This window comes from Alligator mississippiensis, chromosome 1 (genome assembly GCF_030867095.1).
Source record: "Alligator mississippiensis isolate rAllMis1 chromosome 1, rAllMis1, whole genome shotgun sequence".
Lineage (NCBI taxonomy): Eukaryota > Metazoa > Chordata > Crocodylia > Alligatoridae > Alligator > Alligator mississippiensis.
The window spans coordinates 472575418-472595006 of NC_081824.1; the positions used below are offsets into that span (position 1 = coordinate 472575418).

The following is a 19589-nucleotide window of genomic DNA, read 5'->3' on the forward strand; positions in this document are numbered from 1 at the left end:
GACCAAAGGCAGAAGAGGGAGATCCAGGGCACGGATCTGGTTAAACAGTTCTCCCTCCAGAAAGGGAAAAGGCTTGAAGAGAAACTGGGGGAAGTTGCCCATGAAAGCGGTGCAACGCTGAGACACTGGGAGGACCCACACGGTCAAAGGGCCGACAGTAGGCAGCAAGTAATACAGTGTATTCCCCAGTGCAGAGCTGGGAGCAGCGGGAGCCCCCGGCCTCCAGAAATAGAGGTTAGAGTCACCGCAGGGAGCACGTGTGAGACAGACCTGGGCCGTCTGTTCTTGTGCACAGACAAGAAATGGTGTTCGTTAGGACCTGGTGTTGGAGTCCCTTTCCTCACCCGATGTCACAGTGCCCTGGAGGGAAACCCTGGCAGGGGCCAGTCCTGTGCGAAGTCCCTCGTTGTGAGCACCATCAGGCCGCGTGCAAGCCCAGCCCTGTCTCACACCTGGAGGCTGATGCAGCGGTGCGGCCGGACACGGCCGAGACGTGCACGCGGGGAGACCCGGAGAAGGTGACGCGCATCACAATGGCCCCTTCTAGAACCGGCTCGTTGCCGTGCGGCTCCTGGAGACGCGCACAGCAGTTGGACTGCTCCCGAGCCGACACTGCTTGGAGTCAGGTCACACCTGTGTCCTCGGTGTCACCCTGACCGCAAGGGTAAGAGTGGGCAAATGAGGGGGTGTTTGCACCCACACTTGGGGGGTCGTAGGGGTGGGTGACTTGTGGCTGGGGGAATTGTCACTTTTATGCTTTCGTTTCTTTCCTAAACATGACTTCAGTCCGCTTCAGTACAAGCCAAGGGCTGAAGACGAGGTGTGCTGGCCTGACATGGGGAGGCGGGGGGAGTGCTTGGAGCGATGCTATTTGGCTGGGCAGGCAAGGTGAGGGGTGCAGCGGAGCAGGCAGTGAGGATGCGGATGGTTGCTTTAGGGTTTCCATATTTCCAGGTCCAAAATGCAGGACACCTGTCACATGGCGGAGGGGGGGCGGGGGATATGACAGTGGGGGGCAGAGACATGCCAGTGCCCTGTCCCTGCCCATGCTGTTGCCCCTCAGTGCCAAGCCAGAGCCCCCGCCAGCCCTGCTGCTGCCCCTCACCCCCAACCCACTGACCCCAGCCTGCCAGTGCCCCTCACCCCAAACTGCAGTACCCTGCCCCCCGGCCATGATGCTGTCCCTCGCTCCAGACATCAAGTAACTGGGAATGACTGGTTGTGGTTTCAACTTGCTCTTCAATATTTCTTTCATACAGCTACAGAAGACTGGACAGTCTTTTATCCCGGGAGAAAAATATGGGATCCTTTGGAAAGAGAGGAAGGTAAATCAAATAGAGATGCCAATTCTCACTGTCACATACTCTTTTTGCCCTGTCTAATTTGAGAGATTCAGGTGTGAATTGAAGAATGCAGTGCTGAGGGGAGGGGAGGGGAAGGGCAGGGAGCTGCGCTGGAAAGGAGACGGCCCAGCCAGGTCTCTGCGCATAGCGGTGCAGTGAGCGCTGGAGCAGGGCCAGAAAAGGCAATATACTCCACGCAGGATTCGGAGAGAGCTCGTGCAGAAAGACCGAGCCCCGAGGCCCGCAGACACGCAACGACGCCTTACTTCACTTCCATTCCCCTCTTTACTCTAGGGAAGGAGAAGATGCTATTGCTGCTAACTTTGCCCTGGTTGAGCGCTGAGGAAAAGGGCCAAGCGCTCAACCCAGCGATACCAGTTTTTCTGTTGGCTTTTTTTGGTAATTGAACCGACCCCGAAATTCTGCTTCCAGTCTCATTGGTTGCCGTCCATTGACTCTGGGGGATTTACATAACCAAACCCTGATTATTAAAGTGTTTTGTGTTGGATGATAGCCTTGAAGGGTCTTCTTTGGGGTCTTCTTCTCCTTTAATGCCTTAGTAGTCCCATCGATGCACTGTTTCTCTTACAAGTTTCCTGCTTTAATCTATTTTAAAAATGTATTTCTATGCATTTAATTGGGTGTCCAGCTGGAATAAACTCCCCGCAGTGGTGGTTCATAGATGCAGGGTGGGAAGGGCCCCGAGCAGATCATCGAGTCCGACCCCCTGCCTGGGCAGGAATGAATACTGGGCTCATATGAGCCCTGGTAAGCTGAAGCTCATCTGACCCAGCTAGTTGTTATCCAGGCTCCTTGGAAAGACCTCCGAGGTAGGAGCCAGCACCGCTCCCCTTGGCAGCTGGTTCCAGATCCTGGCCGCCCTGACTGTGACCCTGCGGGGTGCAGTCACCTCCCCTGGAAATCTTCAGGAGCAGACGGGACGGTCACCTCGCCGCGGTGGCTTGAGCCCCGGTGTCTTGTCCTGCCTGGTGCAGGGGCTGGACCCGCTCTGTCGGCTTCTCCTGGATTTCAATTTCCAGTTTCTAAATGAGTTGATGCAAACGGTCTCCTAAAACTTACTACTTAATATCATAACACTTTTCTTCTTGCCTTCCTGCTTCTTTTTTTTTGTGAAGAGGTATGGCTCTGTGCCAGTGTGCTCACGGTCCATGTCTCCATGACGGCATGCTTTTGAACTTAAAGTAAGGACATACGTTTATTTAATTTTAACTTTAGGATCTTCCCCATTGTTCTTTCCGCAGTTTGTGCACGCTCATCGGGCCACGCTTTATGCATACAAAGAAACAGCACAAATGCATTTTGAATTCTTTTCTCTTTTTTTCTCTCTGTTTTATTTTGGTTTTACTTCGAACGGTGTAGATGTGCTTAGCACCTAATCACCTTTGCTCCTTACACCAGTAGAAGTAATAATTTCCAATTAACTTGGTTTTGAACTCCTCAACAGGGCATCTCAGGAGGAGGGACTAGGATGGAGATGCATCCCTCTGCCATCCTGCCTCGAGCACTGCCGCACGCAGGAGCTGAGGCCCGAAGCAGGCAGTCAGAAAGGGCAGCAGATGTTTGCCACAGCAGAGTCAAGGGCCTGGGACGCTGTGTGGCGGCAGCAGCTGCGGCTGCAGCAGGCAGGCCAGGAGCGGGTAAGACCATCCACCACTCGGTCTCCCCCACGCACAACCCACCCTCCCTTCTATGCCCCGGGGGCAAAAATGAGTAGTTGTACCCCTGTCTGCCCACTCTGGGACCTCCTCCATTTCAAAATCCTAGATGTTATCCTCCCTTTTGAAGAACCCTTTCCAAACTCACCATGTCCATTTGTAGCCTAACTGGTAAGAAAACCAATTACTCTTTCAACATCACAACCACATGGCAAATTGAGCTAGTACCGGCGGGGCTGTCTTTACCCATCCAGATCGGAAGTTGTTCCAGACTTTGAGAAGCCGTCAGAATTTGGGCGTCCCCCACGACCGTCCTGTTTGATCAGAAACCAATTGTATTTGGAGACATCCTGAGGCGGAGGGTTGAGGCCCCATTTTGAATGCAAAGTGCTGAGTTTGATGATTGCTGAGGAGGCAGTTGCAAAGGATGCTGTCTTTATTCACAGAGACTTTTGTCATTCGTTTCCATAGCTACAAAAATGGGGTGCTTCTTTGCATCACAACTCATTGCCATTTGTTGCACACCAACACCATAGATTAAAAGTAACACCTCTTTGGTGCCTGCTGCCCAGAGGACTGCTGCTAGAGATGACTACCAGCTGTGATCTGCAGACATCCTCTGTGGCACCCTTGAAAGGTCCCCTGGGGCACCCCGACTGCCAATCCTTGATCTAGAACGTGTGCACTTTGACACGTGCTCTCACAGGGTAAGCTGTGGGCAATTTTGTGGACATAGCGTAAAACTTGTATGCTGTGAAAATGCTCCTTCCCGTTATCAGAGAGAATAGCTCCTGAAGTATGGAACATCTTCTGGATCGGTTTGATATTCCACAGCTAAAATATAAGCACATGCACGAGGTGGAGAGCACTCAGATCAAGTCACGCATGACACAGTGCATCTCAGTCTTAAGGTGCAGGCAGACATGACATTTGAAATGTCTCCAGGCATAGCTGGCTTGGGGCTGTTTCAAAAAGGGAACCACCGCAGGACATTGCACGGCACCTGCAGTGGCCCCTGGCTGGAGCACTTGGAAATCTCCACGAGGCTGCAGCAATCGGTGGCTTTGCTGCCCCTTTCCGCCTCCCCACACAGGGCAGAGGAACGGAGGATGCTGCCAGTGCTGCTCCGCTCCCGTTCCCCCCTCCCCCAGACCCTCTCCCTTACTGACATGGGCTCGAGAGTGGGAGTGCGGGGAGGGCAGTGGTGGGGGTGTGGTGGTGTGGTAGGAGGTCTCTCGGGGAGGGGGCATGGGGGTGTAGTGGTGAAGGAAACAAGGAGTCTAGTGCAGGGGCTTGCAGAGTTTGGTGGATTTGGGCTCTTGAACCCCCAGTCCCCTGTCCTCTCCATTTGTTGGTGGAGCAGAGGGGTAGACTGGGGTGTCAGGGGGATTGGGATAGAGAACCTGGCTCAGGTGGCGATACAGCGTCTGGGCTCTGGCTCCATTCTGAATTGTGTTACTGACTCCTTTAGTGAATGTGTGCACTCCCCTTCTCTGCCTTTCAGTCTGCTGAACAGAAAAACCAGTTCCTGTGATATTTGTGTTTCACTAAGGTGGTTTAAGGAGAGCAGCCGGTGCTTAGAGCACTTTAGCTGAGGCTGGCTTGTGTCTGAGGTTGGTGTTTGTACAGGGGAAGGTCCGTGGTGGGTATCTGATAGTATCGAAGTGGGAGTGTGTCTCAGCCTGACGTTAAGCAAGGAAACAAGATCCGTGTAATGTGCTGTATATGTCGTGTGTTTTGTGGCATAGAGTGGGAGGGTAGATACAAGCCAATGTTGTGTAGAGCTGATACAGAGCGCATACGACGGTCTGAAGGTGTTTTCTTGATTAATAGTGGGAAGGTGGCCCATGAAGAGAGAGGAAAGTGGAAGATCTGGTAGTTTGGGTAGGTGGAACTCATGTGACCAGTGGGTGGCTGGTACACACTATACATCAAGCATGGGACATTATTATGAGAGCAAGTGCCTGGGATTGCAAATGCTGAAGATGTAGCATGAGCCGCTGTGAGGATTGTTGGACTATTGAAAGAAGGTGTGACTGCTCGAAGCCCTCTAGATTAGGTCGAATGTCCAGCAGTCAGATGCGGGGATATGGTGACCCTGACTATCGTCTGCCACGTCTTGATGTAAGAAGTCTTCTGTCAGGAGGATTGAATTCTAGACACCACTAAACATCAGGTCATAGAGACAATGAATCCTATGGCTCCAAACTTCCCTTGTAGCCCCTCGTAGTGACACTGGGAATTCAGTCCTACATGTAAACTGAAACTCGCAGGTCTCGCTCTTTTCAGAATTAGCTTGTATTTATTCAATTCTTGTTCTTTATTCTAGGACCTCACGTATCTCTGGGCACAAGACCTGGAGCTCATTAAATATCCCCAGGTAATCCGACGGCCACGTCCAATTCAGGTACGTCTTCCTTCCAGTCTCCCTTACCAAGTCAGAAAAACCAAGACTACCCGACCAGGAACTTGGGCTGTAGCCCTTCTGGGCAGTATCCTCTCTAACTCCCCTTGAAGTCAGACAAAGTCGGGGGGGGGGTTGCACTTTATGTCAGTGAGCAATATACATCAACCCTCATCAAGACGGAATCCAAGGTTGAGGAACTAGAAGGATTGTGGGTTAGGCTACATGGGGGGCAAGGAGAAAGGGATTTGGTGGTAGGGGTCTGCTACAGACCCCCACACCAAGGGGAAGAAATAGATGCGGGGCTGCTGAGGTAACTCTCGGAGACCATAAAAGCTAAAGAGGCAGTAGTCATGGGGGACCTAAACTACCCAGAGATCTGCTGGGAGACGCAGACAGCAAGGTCCCATCGCTCACGCAGGTTTCTAACCTGTGTACAGGACCTCCACCTGACACAGGAGGTGCGTGGTCCCACTAGGGGGAATGCCATACTGGATCTGGTATTGGCAACGGGAGATGACATGATAGGGGACCTCCAGATCGGTAGCCATTTGGGAGACAGTGATCACCTAATAATAGAATTCAACATAAGAGGGCGAGTGGGTAAGGTAACTAGTAGGGTGAAAGTGCTAGACTTCAGGAAAGCTGATCTCATTGCACTCAGGCGATTAGTCAAGAACGCACTGCAGAGTAGGAGTTTTGAAGGGATGGGAGCCCAAGAAGGGTGGCTGTGCCTAAAGGAAACGATCCTTCAGGCACAAAGCAAGACGATCCACAAGCGATGCAAAAAAGGGAAAGGGGCCAGGAGGCTTCCATGGCTGACCAGAGAAATCCAGGGCAGCCTAAGGGCCAAAAGGGGAGCACATAAAAAGTGGAAACAGGGTGAGATCACTAAAGATGAATATACCTCCTCTGCTCGTGCTTGTAGGGAGGCAGTTAGGCGGGCCAAAGCTACCATGGAGCTGAGGATGACAACCCAAGTAAAAAACAACAAGAAATTGTTTTTTAGATATATTGGGAGTAAAAGGAAGGCCCAGGGAGGAATAGGACCCCTACTAAATGGGCAGAAACAATTGGTGACAGATAGGGGGGACAAGGCTGAACTCCTCAACGAGTTCTTTGCCTCAGTGTTCCTAAGCGAGGGGCACGACAAGTCTCTCACTGGGGTTGTAGAGAGGCAGCAGCAAGGTGCCAGACTTCCATGCGTAGACCCTCAGGTGGTGCAGAGTCATTTGGAAGAACTGGATGCCTTTAAGTCGGCAGGCCCGGATGGGCTCCATCCAAGGGTGCTGAAGGCACTGGCCGACATCATTGCAGAGCCACTGGCAGGAATATTTGAACGCTCGTGGCGCACGGGCCAAGTCCCAGAAGACTGGAAAAGGGCTAACGTGGTCCCCATTTTCAAAAAGGGGAGGAAGGAGGACCCGGGCAACTATAGGCCAGTCAGTCTCACCTCCATCCTTGGTAAAGTCTTTGAAAAAATTATCAAGGCTCACATTTGTGAGAGCCCGGCAGGACAAATTATGCTGAGGGGAAACCAGCACGGGTTTGTGGCGGGCAGATCGTGCCTGACTAATCTAGTCTCTTTCTATGACCAGGTTACGAAATGCCTGGACACGGGAGGAGGGGTGGATGTCGTATACTTAGACTTCAGGAAGGCCTTCGATACGGTATCCCACCCCATACTGGTGAACAAGCTAAGAGGCTGTGATGTGGATGACTACACAGTCCGGTGGGTGGCGAATTGGCTAGAGGGTCGCACCCAAAGAGTCGTGGTGGATGGGTCGGTCTCGACCTGGAAGGGTGTGGGCAGTTGGGTCCCGCAGGGCTCGGTCCTTGGACCGATACTGTTTAATGTCTTCATCAGTGACTTGGACGAGGAAGTCAAATGTACTCTGTCCAAGTTTGCAGATGACACAAAGCTATGGGGAGAAGTGGACATGCCAGAGGGCAGGGAACAGCTGCAGGCAGACCTGGACAGGTTGGACAAGTGGGCAGAAAACAACAGGATGCAGTTCAACAAGGAGAAATGCAAAGTGCTGCACCTAGGGAGGAAAAATGTCCAGCACACCTACAGCCTAGGGAATGACCTGCTGGGTGGCACGGAAGTAGAAAGGGATCTCGGAGTCCTAGTGGACTCCAAGATGAACATGAGCCGGCAGTGTGATGAAGCCGTCAGAAAAGCTAACGGCACTTTATCGTGCATCAGCAGATGCATGACGAATAGGTCCAGGGAGGTGATACTTCCCCTCTATCGGGCGCTGGTCAGACCGCAGTTGGAGTACTGCGTGCAGTTTTGGGCGCCGCACTTCAAGAAGGATGCGGATAACCTGGAGAGGGTCCAGAGAAGGGAAACTCGTATGGTTAAGGGCTTGCAGGCCAAGCCCTACGAGGAGAGACTAGAGAAACTGGACCTTTTCAGCCTCCGCAAGAGAAGGTTGAGAGGCGACCTTGTGGCTGCCTTTAAGTTCATCACGGGGGCACAGAAGGGAATTGGTGAGGATTTACTCACCAAGGCGCCCCCAGGGGTTACAAGAAACAATGGCCACAAGCTAGCAGAGAGCAGATTTAGACTGGACATTAGGAAGAACTTCTTCACAGTTCGAGTGGCCAGGGTCTGGAACGGGCTCCCAAGGGAGGTGGTGCTCTCCCCTACCCTGGGGGTCTTCAAGAGGAGGTTAGATGAGTATCTAGCTGGGGTCATCTAGACCCAGCACTCTTTCCTGCCTATGCAGGGGGTCGGACTCGATGGTCTATTGAGGTCCCTTCCGACCCTAACATCTATGAATCTATGAATCTATGAAAGTGCACGTGTTGTTCTGACTTGAGAGTCTGCAATTCTGTGTAGCCGCCGGCACAACAAGTCCTTTAAACAATAGAAACTCAAAAAAAAGCCTACTTGTTGCAGTTGGGGTTGAGCCGCCTTCCCCGGCAAGCCCTTCAGCTCCTTGCCGCAGTCCCGGTTGGTGCCTGGTGTTCCCTGAGACGCCTCTTCAGCTGTTCTCTCCCGGCTCAATATAGCTCCTGCGAGCTTCCCAGCCAGCTGGCTGCTGGCTCGTTGCTGCTGCGGCCGTATCGCCTGTCCTCCCAGGTTCCTGGACTCGTGACCTCCACCCCTTATTTTCATCTGGGTCCTTTCCTTTGTGAGGCTGCTCTAGTGTTACGGAGCTGCTGCTCTGCAACCGTGGCTCCCGGGGAACTCTGTTTTCTTTTGCCAGCTCCTGTTGGCACTTAGGAAGTATCTCCGCCGTCTTCTCCTCCTCTCTACAGCAGCTCTAAGGTTTTCTATATTCAGGAGGAAGGTAGGCAGTTTACTGGCAGGAGTTAAGCTTTTCTTGGACGTTTCTAACACGTTGGCCTTGTGGGCAGCCAGGAAAGGATGGAGGAGCAAGTTCTAAGAGCTCCAAATGTGTGTTCCCAGCAATGAGAATAATATTGCCTTGAGAGAAAAAGGTGGGAGTAACTTGTGAGAGTAGGCAAAAGCCCGTAGGGGTTACAGACCCCCCCAGAGAGTATTTTAAAATGGAAATTTGGCTTCGAATCTCCTTCTTTATGGATGGTTGGTTTTTTTAAAAATAAGAATGATCTTTTAAAGAGTTTTCTTTTTAATTGACCGATACATATTTACAGCTGTAACTCTGATACCTGTTTTCTGAGAATAAAACGTCCTATTTTTATAATGCGTGTTTGTGAATCACCTGATAACATTTTTAGTTGCCTTATTCAGTTTGAAGTGAAGTCCATTTATCCCAACATTTGTCAAGGATGAATGTGTTGTGAGTCTCCACAAAAAGCGAAGCAATTTCTGTCATTTTATCACTTGAAAACAAAGTGCCAAAGCGCTCCAGACTGGATTCCCTGTCCTGTTCCCATTCGGACCCTGCATGTCTTCGTACCTGAAAGGTGGATCCACACGTCCCAACTTTTTGAGTCGCCTTGCCTGTTTGTGCGAGTTCTGTAAAGGGCAATGGGCACGTACGGAGTTGGGTACATAGACACAAGTGTACTTAAACATCATTCGGATCAACGCTCAAAATCTTTAAGGAATTTCCTTAAAGGAAAAGGAAGTTTGGAGATGCACCTGGTGCCACCTTAGTCAGGGGGAGCACGTGCCCCGACAGTGACCAGTCAGTGGCCGATCTCGCTGCCTGGGGGCAGACCCCCCATGGCCGATTGTGCTGACTGGAAAGTGGGCGCAGCACTCTCAGAAGTGGCTGCGGTGCTCCCAGAAGTGCCAGTGGCGCTTGAGCTGGCTCCCCCGCTCCCCGGATGGCCCTCACAGGGCAGTCACGGGCACTCCCAGCTGCCCCCTCTTGTCCATCACCAAAGCAGGGAGCATCTTTTATTGATCTCAAACTTTCCACCCCGGCTCTCGTCGCACACAAGTCACTGAATCACTCCCAGGGACCATTTCCCACTAATAACATATATTTGCCTCTCGAGTAATAATGATGGCTTGTTCCCATTAACTTGCCTGGGCTTGGATCAGGCTCCAGCCAGTGCAAGGGCACGTCTAAAAGTGACAAGAAATATTGTATCTAGATGTAAAACTGGAAGTGGGACAATGGGAGACAAAATACATTGCTACCTCTGGGATATGCCTGGACTCGTGGGATTAACACCCTTCCTTCACAAGACGAGTTTGATTCCCCTTGGTCAAGCCTTAGTTTCTGTCTCCTCTACCGACATGCACTTCTGATAAGAGAGCTCCCCGCTCCAGCACTGGGTGCACGTGGGGTTTGGCACCGGTTCAAAGGAGGCCACTGTGGACTCGTGCTGGTTCCTCTGTCCTGGATGTGTGTCTCCCCGCTAGCGCATCCCAGCGCTGGTCTGGTTGGGAGAGGAGAGATGTGCTTGTCTCTGGGGTGCAGTTAGCTACAGAGATGGGGAGGGAGGATGTCAAGGTAATACTGTCCAATAGGAGAGCCGGTTGTTCACCATTGGTGCCATCTCTAGACCGGCCATCAAAATAACGACACTTCAGTAATTTGTGCTCTCCGATCATCTGTGTTATCAAACGGCCAAACTGAATTAGAGTTTCAGAGTGGGGACTCTCCTTGTTTTCTGATTCATGTCAAGCTTTTGGTCTTTTGTTTCACAGGCTGCGGGGGACTGCAGAGCAAGCCTGGAGAAAGACGTTTTTCTCGTGCTCAGGGATTTGACCCATGCTGGAGCGTTTTTAAAATCTTACCGGGCCTTCCTGCCACCAGGCCAAGTCCTGGACCATCTCCTCAGCAGGTAAGAGCCAAGAGCTGTGGAGGAAGCTGTAATAGCCTTGAGAGGTGGGGCATTGCGAGCAATGATGTCAGATAGTTTTGAAGAAGGCGTGATTAAGAAGCCAAATGATATGGATGTTTTTCTAACAAGCCTGACAAATTCAGTGTTTCAGTTGAAACTGGGTTGAAAATGCCTCCCCCATCCGAGCACTTTATCAAAGAAGGAGACCGAGAAGTAAAATGGACGGTTTGGTTCTTTAGCGGAAAGGTAGGACAGCTGGAGGCAAGCAGTCCTCCGAACAGCTGGACTCACCACTGGAAAAACCAGGGTCACCAATGCAGGCGGTCACTGTCCCTCCGCAGAACTCTTTGCTCCATGAATCGGGCTCTGCTGGATCAGGAGAGGGATTTCACAGGGCTAAAGGCACAAAGCATCGGTGTCCCTTCCTCCCCCTGCGCCACAATGCTCCCCCAGCTCTGCTCTCGTGGAGAGACAGCAGACCGACAGCTTTGGTTTTCAGGGAAAACCCTGGTTGAGCCGGACGAAGGGGATGAAAGACAATGATGTTCTTCATCTTTTTTCTCTAACATAGTTTGACTAGAGAAATCTTCATGTTTCATTGTCTGGGCAAGGTTCTGACGTAGACCGTCTTACTCTTCTGACAGAGACCGTTTTTTAAATAAATGGTGAAAGTATCCATTTTGATATTTAGGCATGGGCACCTGGAGATCCCACGAGCAGCGGGAGATGCCAGCCAGGCCAGACAAGAACTTGGGAAGTAAGTGTGGCTTTCTGCTGTACAGCAAAACCTCAGTCAGGATTCAGAGGATGTGGTAAACTTAATCAGCTCTATCTATCTATCTATCTATCTATCTATCTATCTATCTATCTATCTATCTATCTATCTATCTATCTATCTACATAGGCTGTATCTCTCTATCTGGCTCTATCTATCTATCTAGAAATCTATCTATCTAGATAGAGAGAGAGAGAGAGAGAGAGAGAGACAGCCAGGCTTATTTGTATAAAGAAAGAATTAACTGTATGATGCCTACACGAATTGCCAGTGACTGGGATGCTGCCCCAAAACTGAACAGATGTAGTCTTTTATTTGTGGATCAATCATTTCTGGGAGAGCAAACAAAGCATGCAACACTGCAAAACGTGGCCCAAATGTAGCAAGAAAAAAGAAAGCAAGAAAAGTAGGAAGCGAGAATAGCCAGGCGATTTGTGTTGTGTAAAGGTTGGGTTTGGGGCAGGATGTTTGTGTTTTGCCTGTGTCTCCTCTACTTGTTTGCCATAATACTGGACCAAATTGGAGGATGCTGCTATAGCTAAACAAAGTTATAATTGTCCTATATTTTGCATCTTGAGGATACAATTCAGTATTCATTCCCTAGTTTGGATCAGTAATTAGGAGTGGTAAAACGGGTGTCAGTGAGATCAGACCATGATTAGGTAAAACGGCGCCCAGATCACAATTCCTTGCTGGCTCACAGCAGAAGGGATATATTCATCTACTTGATACAGGTTTGAATGACAAATATCACTGTGATAAAGCCTGACTATGATGGGATTTTGTCAATGTATTTGTTTTTAGCCCACTAGCTCTGCTGTTTTCCTTGTGGCTGCACAACGTTGCGGAGGATTTTAGGGAGCCACCAAGTTTTAATACCTTGAACAAAGTCGTGGCATACCTGGAAAGGAACATGCCTGCCTCCCAGCCATTAAAAGAGGCAGAACAACTGCTGGTTACGTTTCAGCGAGAACAAGTTGAAAATGAGAGTAAGTTATATTTTTGCTCAAGCTATCACTACCTAATCTCCCAACCCTCACTAAAGAATTGCATTTTGGAGGATTAATGTTACCAACATTCAGATCGCCAAGCTTGCTAATAGGTGTCTAATGAGGTTGTGTCCTGGGTTTGGTTTCAGTGGGCCAAGAAAATGTTCAGGTCTACGTTGAGATCCAACTGTTGCTCAAAGTGAGCACAAGTTTCCAGCGGGGTTCTTCCTGCATTTATTTCTTGTAGTCATATTTGAAAAAGGTCCTTAAACTTTGAGCGACAGACACCTCACTTGAATGAGAATGAAATGATCCAAATCTTGAAATAACGGAGAGTAATTACATTAAATTGTCTGTGTGCCAGGGAGTGCGGAGAGGGCAGGTCAGTGTCTCATTTGCGAGTGTGATAGGAACAGTTTGATAGCGATCACTTATTTTATGCGTTCATCAGGTTTGCTCGTGTTTATACAAAGCTGCACAACTTATTCTTTCAAAAGTTCATCATGCTTCTCCGTGAGCACATGTAAAGACTTGGTGCTGAGTCATTGTTGTAAGGGATTTATTTAGTGAGAAACATGTAGACGGAGCTTTCTATATGCAGCCTGAACTCTACAGACCCCCTCGACGACTCTATGCAGCCTCCACCCATGTGGATTAGACTGCAAGGCTGGGACAAGAGATATCCCAAAGGGCTCTGACAGATGTGATTTGACTCCATAAAGTTAAGATAAAGAGAGCGAGAGGAGAGTTTCCAGTTGTCGGGGAGAAGATTTTTGTAAACAATTGTTATAAAATGTCATTTCTGTGGCTTCTTTTCATCAAATATCCACACTTAACTAAGGCTGGTGCAGCCATTTTCACTCGCCTCATTTAGCTCCAAATAATTGGTGTATCTAGGTCAGCCCAGGGACCAGCTCGAGCACCAGCCCGGGGAGCAGGCCAAGGACCAGCCTGGGGAGCAGCCCAAGGACCAGCCCAAGTCCCAACCCAGGGACCAGCCTGGGGACTTGCCAGAGGGCTATCCCAGGGACCTGCCAGAGGGCCAGCCCAGGCACCTGCCCAAGGACCAGCCCAAGTACCAACCCAGGGACCAGCCCAGGGACCTGCCGGAGGGCCAGCCCAGGGACCTGCCTGAGGACCAGCCCGGGGACCTGCCTGAGGACCAGCCCAGAGTCCAGCCTCAGAAAAAGGTATGGTCTGGAAGCTTTTGTTCCAAGTATTCAATATGAAAAGGGTATGCGGAACTGCCGATATTTGTATTCTATGTGAAAATAGACTTTCCACATCCAGTATTTACTCCTGTCCCCGAGAAAGCTGTTCAGAGCTGTGACCAAACACAAGTGCATGGCTGCAAACAGCACAAGTGGCCCACTGGGTGAAAATCTGACCCCTCATTGCATGTGGTGTCAGATAAAGATGTTTCAAAATGAGGCATCTTCTGTAACGTGCGTGTGCTGGGGCTCCCAGCCTGTGGGTGTTTTCAGAGTGGGAGGGGGACAAGGGAGCAGAAGGAGCTGAGTCTTGGGGTTTTTCAGCCCCCCTCTGCAGGCTGGGCCCAGTGTATTGCAGGCCTCCCAAGGTGGGGGCTCCAGTTCCCCCACTCCACCCCTCAGCACCAGCTGAGGAGCCCCAAGAATGAGCTCCCTGCGCTTCCTTTCCCCCCTGCCATGCTGAAACAGCCAACACTGCACAGAGCCTGGCCCTTGCTGTAGGAACCTGCTTGCAGGCTCCCATCGCGCAGCTAGATCCCCACCCCCCGGACCAACAGTGACCTTCTGTTTGGTCTCGGGTAACGCTGTCACTCAGACCGCTTTGCAAACATTGCTCTGAGTTACAGCTGGGAGCTCCACTTCTCTCTGCACCCTTAGGACACCTCCACACACGCAAGCACTATTCCTAGGGCTGTGCGAAGCTTCGGTAGCTGATTCAATTTGGAGGAGATCCTTCCCGATTCAGCGGCAGAATCTCCGATACCAAATCGAAACAGGAGACCAATTAAAAGGTCCAGATAAGCGGGGTTGTTACTCAAACTGGATCTTATGGTGAGGTAACAGTCAAGATTTTGGAGCGTGCTGGCTGCTACGCCACAGCCAATCTTTGAATGAAGGTCCTCACTCAGCACATCCAGGCAGCGTCGGCTGCCACGACTTTGTGTAAGAAGAAAGAAAAAAGAGGGAGGCTTGCTGTTTTCAATGGTTGTTGACATTTGGCCTATTTTGGATTTTTTTACCATGCTTAGCTCCACTTTGTGGGCATGGCCCTGTTAACGTGAGGCTACTGGCTTTCTATCTCCATTTTACTCCTGACTTATTATATTATTCTTATCATTAATTTTGGTGGGCTGCAGAAGGATGGCTCCCTGGTTTCTTCCAGGTGCCCTTGTCCTGCACCACAGCCACTCACGGTTGGTTTTGTGCCCCTGCAGGTCCGTGCGCGGCGGAGGCAACCAGCTTTCCGTCGCATCTTCTCAAGAATTTTTTCTTGTTTCCAGGTCCCGGTAAGTATGGAGACTCCTCAGCGCCTCAGAAGGAGAGAGCTTCCTGCTCTCATCCTTTTCCCCTCCGGGGCATCGTCCCTGTTTTCTTTTCTCAACCCGCTTCCTTTGAGCTCTCTCTGCGCCTCTCTCTCTCCTCCTCCTTCTTCCTTCCGGTTGTTGCTGGGGGCGGCTTGTCACTGCTCTCCGTCCCGCACCAGCCACCCCGAACTGACGGGAACTGATGAATCTGGGCATCTTTCATCCTCCCGCATCCCAAGCTCTCACTCCTGGTTCGTCAGGCGAGAAGTGGTTGTGCTTGGAGCGCCTGCTCCAGCACTCCTTCTTGTCTTCGGGGTACTTCTCCTGGGTCCCTGTAATCTCCTCTGAGTAGGCAGCGTGATCTTCGCTGCCAGAGACCAAATCAAATAGGAAGCCTCCAAATCGATTCAGAAAAAATTCGGCCCAATTTGGAGATGCGGCCATAAACTAAAGAGGCAGCAGTCCTCAAGGACGCTGGGCACATCTGCCTCCAGCTGGTGAGTCTGTTGTGGTGGGATGAGTGGGTAGGGAAAGGGCACGGGAGGGTGGGGGGGCAGATCAATGCCCCCACTGTGCGGGAGGGATTGGGGCTGGGGCTTGGACAAGCTGCCCAGCCAGGGCGTGAGGACGTGGGAGTCTGAGATGGGGGCGAAGGGTGAAATGGCTTGCTCCGGGCAGACGGGGGTAAGCAGCAGCAGGTCATAACCCCACATCTATTACTACCATGCCCACATCCTGTCCCGCACCACCCCGGCTGGGCAAGCAGCAGCAGCACCCATATCCGGTGCTCCCCGCACTCTGCCTGGGCAAGAGGCAGCAGTGCCTGCATCCCACGGCCCCCACACCCTGTATGTGCATGGCCCTCTGTCTAGGACCTCTGGAGGTTTCTAGATGCCAGAGACTGGCAGGTGGGGGTGGGAGGTCTATGTTGTGTCAGGGCTGACCGTTTTCTTATGTAGAGCTGAGAGGAGAGTTGCATGGGATGGTTTAGATAGAGCTGCTCATGCTTCAGGCGGGGGGTGGATTAGATGGTCTCTGGAGGTCCCTTCCAGCCCTGCTTCTCTAGGACTCTGTCTGTGACTCTGCGGTACCAGCTCACACCTTCCAATGAAGTGAGCCGCGCTCTGTATGGGCAAGGCTCAGAGTGGAAACTAGAGGAAATTTAAAGGGCAACCAACAGGAAAAATAGCAAAAGACAGAGGAGTCTGCAAACACAAAGGAGTGGAGGAGATGGAAGCAGAGCGTCCAGTGGTTTGGAATACTGGCTTGACTTTTCAGATCACGAGACAGCCCATTTCCTTGGGTGAAGAGCCTTGCCCAATATGTAATAATAGAGGACTGTCAGTAGGCACAACCGCTCTGCAGGAGCTCCTTCCTGAGCAAAGCACATTGTGGAGCCTGGAAAGCCACTCTTTTGTTCAGCAGACGAGGCTCTTTGGGTACAAGTGGTATCTTTTATGACACCAACTAAATATCCATTGCAAACAGGAAAATTCGGTATCCTCCAAGTTTCAGGGGTGTTAAGTGTAAGTGGATGTCTTGATATGAATACTTCATTGCAAAGACCAAGTTCCTCCTGTAGGTAGGACACCACCACTAACAACATCGCAGAACCAGGTATAGACCCCGAAATGCCTGCTTGTGTTTGTGCTGTTTTGTTCCTACTGCTTGCATCATGTTTCTGACTTTTTCTCTTCATTTATTTTTTATTCTTTACCTCGCTCACTGCTCATCACCGTGTTCATCTGTACCTCCATGGACACACCTTGTGCACCGTGACATCAACTGCATCTGCATTTTACTACCAGCAAGACAAAGACACCCGCATTGTGCGGTGCATTATAAATGACAGCGAAGGCGCTGAAAGCAAAATCATGGTAAGTGATGTGGAAGAGTTGTGTAGATTTATTACTGGATGTATTTTCACTCTGGATGACAATGTAGATGTTAAAGCGCACATCACTGGTATGAATGGGTGTGTGTGCACAGGTAGGCAGACAGATACACTGCAGACCAGCTTGAAGGCAAGTCACTGAAAGATGCTGTATAGCAATAGATACTATGTAGTTATACAAGGATCCTCAAGGGCATGAACTTCTAGATATCCTCATGTATTCTCCTTCAGTTTCTCTTCTAGAAAAGGAGAGCTGGAAGGGACCTCAGGGGGTCATCTAGTCTAACCCCCTGCTGAAGGCAGGACCAGTTCTGCCTCAACCTTCCCACTCAAGTTATGTCTAAGCTAGTCTTAATCCTGCACAAACCAACCTCCCACACAACCACTATTCCCAGTGCCCCAAACACCAAGGGTAACTGTAACCTGCTACATAAATGACATACAGGAACAGTTGTAGTTCGCAGTATTTTTTGGCTGCAGTTTTAAAGACCTGAATCCCTGCAAGTGAACTATGGGTCTGACCCAAATCCTGTTGAAGGTGGGAAGAATCTTTCTGCTGATTTCAAAAGGGATTGCATCGAGCCCTGTGCTTTTTCACAACCCACTGCACTTCCACAGGAGCGTGGAAGCAAGAAACAAGGCCAAAAAACTTCACAGGTGTCAAAGAAAGTATTTGCCACCTCAGACTGTAACTCAGTCGATGCCTGTGAGCAACATATAGGACAAGGATTTACGTGGAAGGGGTGGCTAGGAAGACGGGCACGTCACGTCTCCAAATGTTTGGTCGAGGGAATGACTCTGAGTTGCTGGTGCCCCAGCTAGTGCATGCCCTGTCTTTTTGAATGCAAACATACTGCACTGTCAGGTGTACCGCAGTTTTCTGCTCAGCGGCAGCTACAAAGTCATTCCAAAAACATGACCTTTTCTCACTACTCTGAAACTTAGGGCCAGATCCAAAGGTCAACTGAAAACAGACTTCCATAGACAAAGAAGCAAAATCATTCACTGCAAAATCCCTTTTCCAGCTGACTTGCCAGGACAGGACGGCAGACGTAATTAAAAAAATCTTGGAGGCGAGCAACCGAGGAATGGAGGACTTGGCCAACTACGAACTTGTGCAGGTGCTGTCAAAGGACAAAGGTAAGAAAGGAAAACTTTTTACCAGTGAAAATAGCCTGCTTGTGCTTGCAGAAGAACATGCATATGACTCCATTTCAGAAAGAGTGGGCTGTTTTCACCTCCAAGCCAGGTGGAGGAGACCTCCCTCTTGATTACCTGGAGGAGTCAGCACACCTCTACTCCCCTTTGGGATGGCATGGGTGCAGGTGGGGAAGACTTGCAATGGGAGATCCAGCGCTGACATGTGTCCAGCTGTCTGAAGTCAGGGCCAAATGAAGAAGAAGAGAGAGCTGGGAGCATCACCCGTACACTGACTGGTGCCCAGAAAGCCACAGGGACGACACAGGCCGTATCCACTCCCTGAAAGCCATCCTGCTTCGAAACTCGACGCCCTCTGCACCAGGACTTTGGGATGACTTGTGTCATCTCAGCATCGCAGCACTCCTTGTGGTGCAGCACAGTACAGCCTCCCTCTCCTCCACTTAGTTTAGTATTGGCAGAAGCCAGTTTTGGTCCTGATATGTCCAGTGCCCTTGTGAGTTATTCCGTCCTTGACTTCAACAACTTCCTGGACAAGACTGAAGTTTCCTAGATGTTTGCCATGGGCATGGCTTCTTTCTTGCCCGTGCAGGTGACCTGGGTCACAGGGCTATATCCCACTTCACCTCATGTGCCTGAACATGCTCATCGGGGCAGGCTTTCCCTCTTGCTAGTACACTGTTTGGCACGCAGAGCTCCCTGGTTGCTTTCCAGCTCATTTTCTCCATGAAGTAACTTCTTAGGGGCTCAGTCTAGAAAGTGCTGGCAGCATCCTTGGCGCTGAAGATGGGGCAGTGCTTGTCATGAGAAATAGTCCTTGTGGGTAGTCAAAGCTACCCAAGAAGAGACCTGTCAGGGTTTCATTTAGGCCTGGATTTTCCAGACAAACATTGACTGATAGAAAACCAGGGCTGGAAGGAACCTCAGGAGGTTATTAGTCCAAATTTCCTGCTCAAGGCAGGATCATCTCTACTAACACATCACAGACAAATGGTTGTCTGATTGGCACTTAAACACTACCTGTCCTTACTGGGGACAAAGGTTGCACAAGCTCTCTCAGTCATCTGTGTCGGGACTTCACCACCTGCGAGTTCGGAAGTATTTCCGCGTTTCCAGCTTCAATGTCCCCTGTTGGAAAGTAAGCCCGTTACTGTACCCGCTACAATCACGGAAAACTAGAGATCCTCTTTACAAGTAACAACCCTTTTGGAAGATTTCTAACACCCGCTCCATTTTCTCAGGATGACATAATCCAGGTCTTCCAACTTTTCCTGTCTAGGAAAATATTAGACCTTTCCTCGTTGTTGTTGCTCTTCTCCGGACTCCTTCTAGGTTGTCGGTTTCTCAGGAAGCATGATGCCTCGAACTGGCCCCAGTTCTCCAGCTAAGGCCTCCCCGATGCTGAACATCATTGAAAAATGGCTCCCCTCCTTTGCATACAACATGCATATTAACACAGCCCCTCGTGCTCTTGTTCTTGTTTGGGTTTTGTAACAAGATTACAGGGATGACTCAGATTTAGCTTGTGCTCTACTCCTGTAACTACTATATTATTCTTTCATTACTGTAAGACCATTTTCCTTAATATTCCCTCGAA

The 19589-nt window shown here is 50.4% G+C and overlaps 1 long non-coding RNA gene across 1 annotated transcript; it reads left to right on the plus strand.

Annotated features, from left to right (window-relative positions):
• Nucleotides 1-601: 601 nt before the first annotated feature.
• LOC132250302 (uncharacterized) lies at nt 602-2996 on the plus strand. The gene is made up of 3 exons (XR_009461981.1): nt 602-664; nt 1260-1325; nt 2809-2996. It is a non-coding gene; the product is annotated as an uncharacterized LOC132250302 (long non-coding RNA).
• The last annotated feature ends 16593 nt before the right edge of the window (nt 2997-19589 follow it).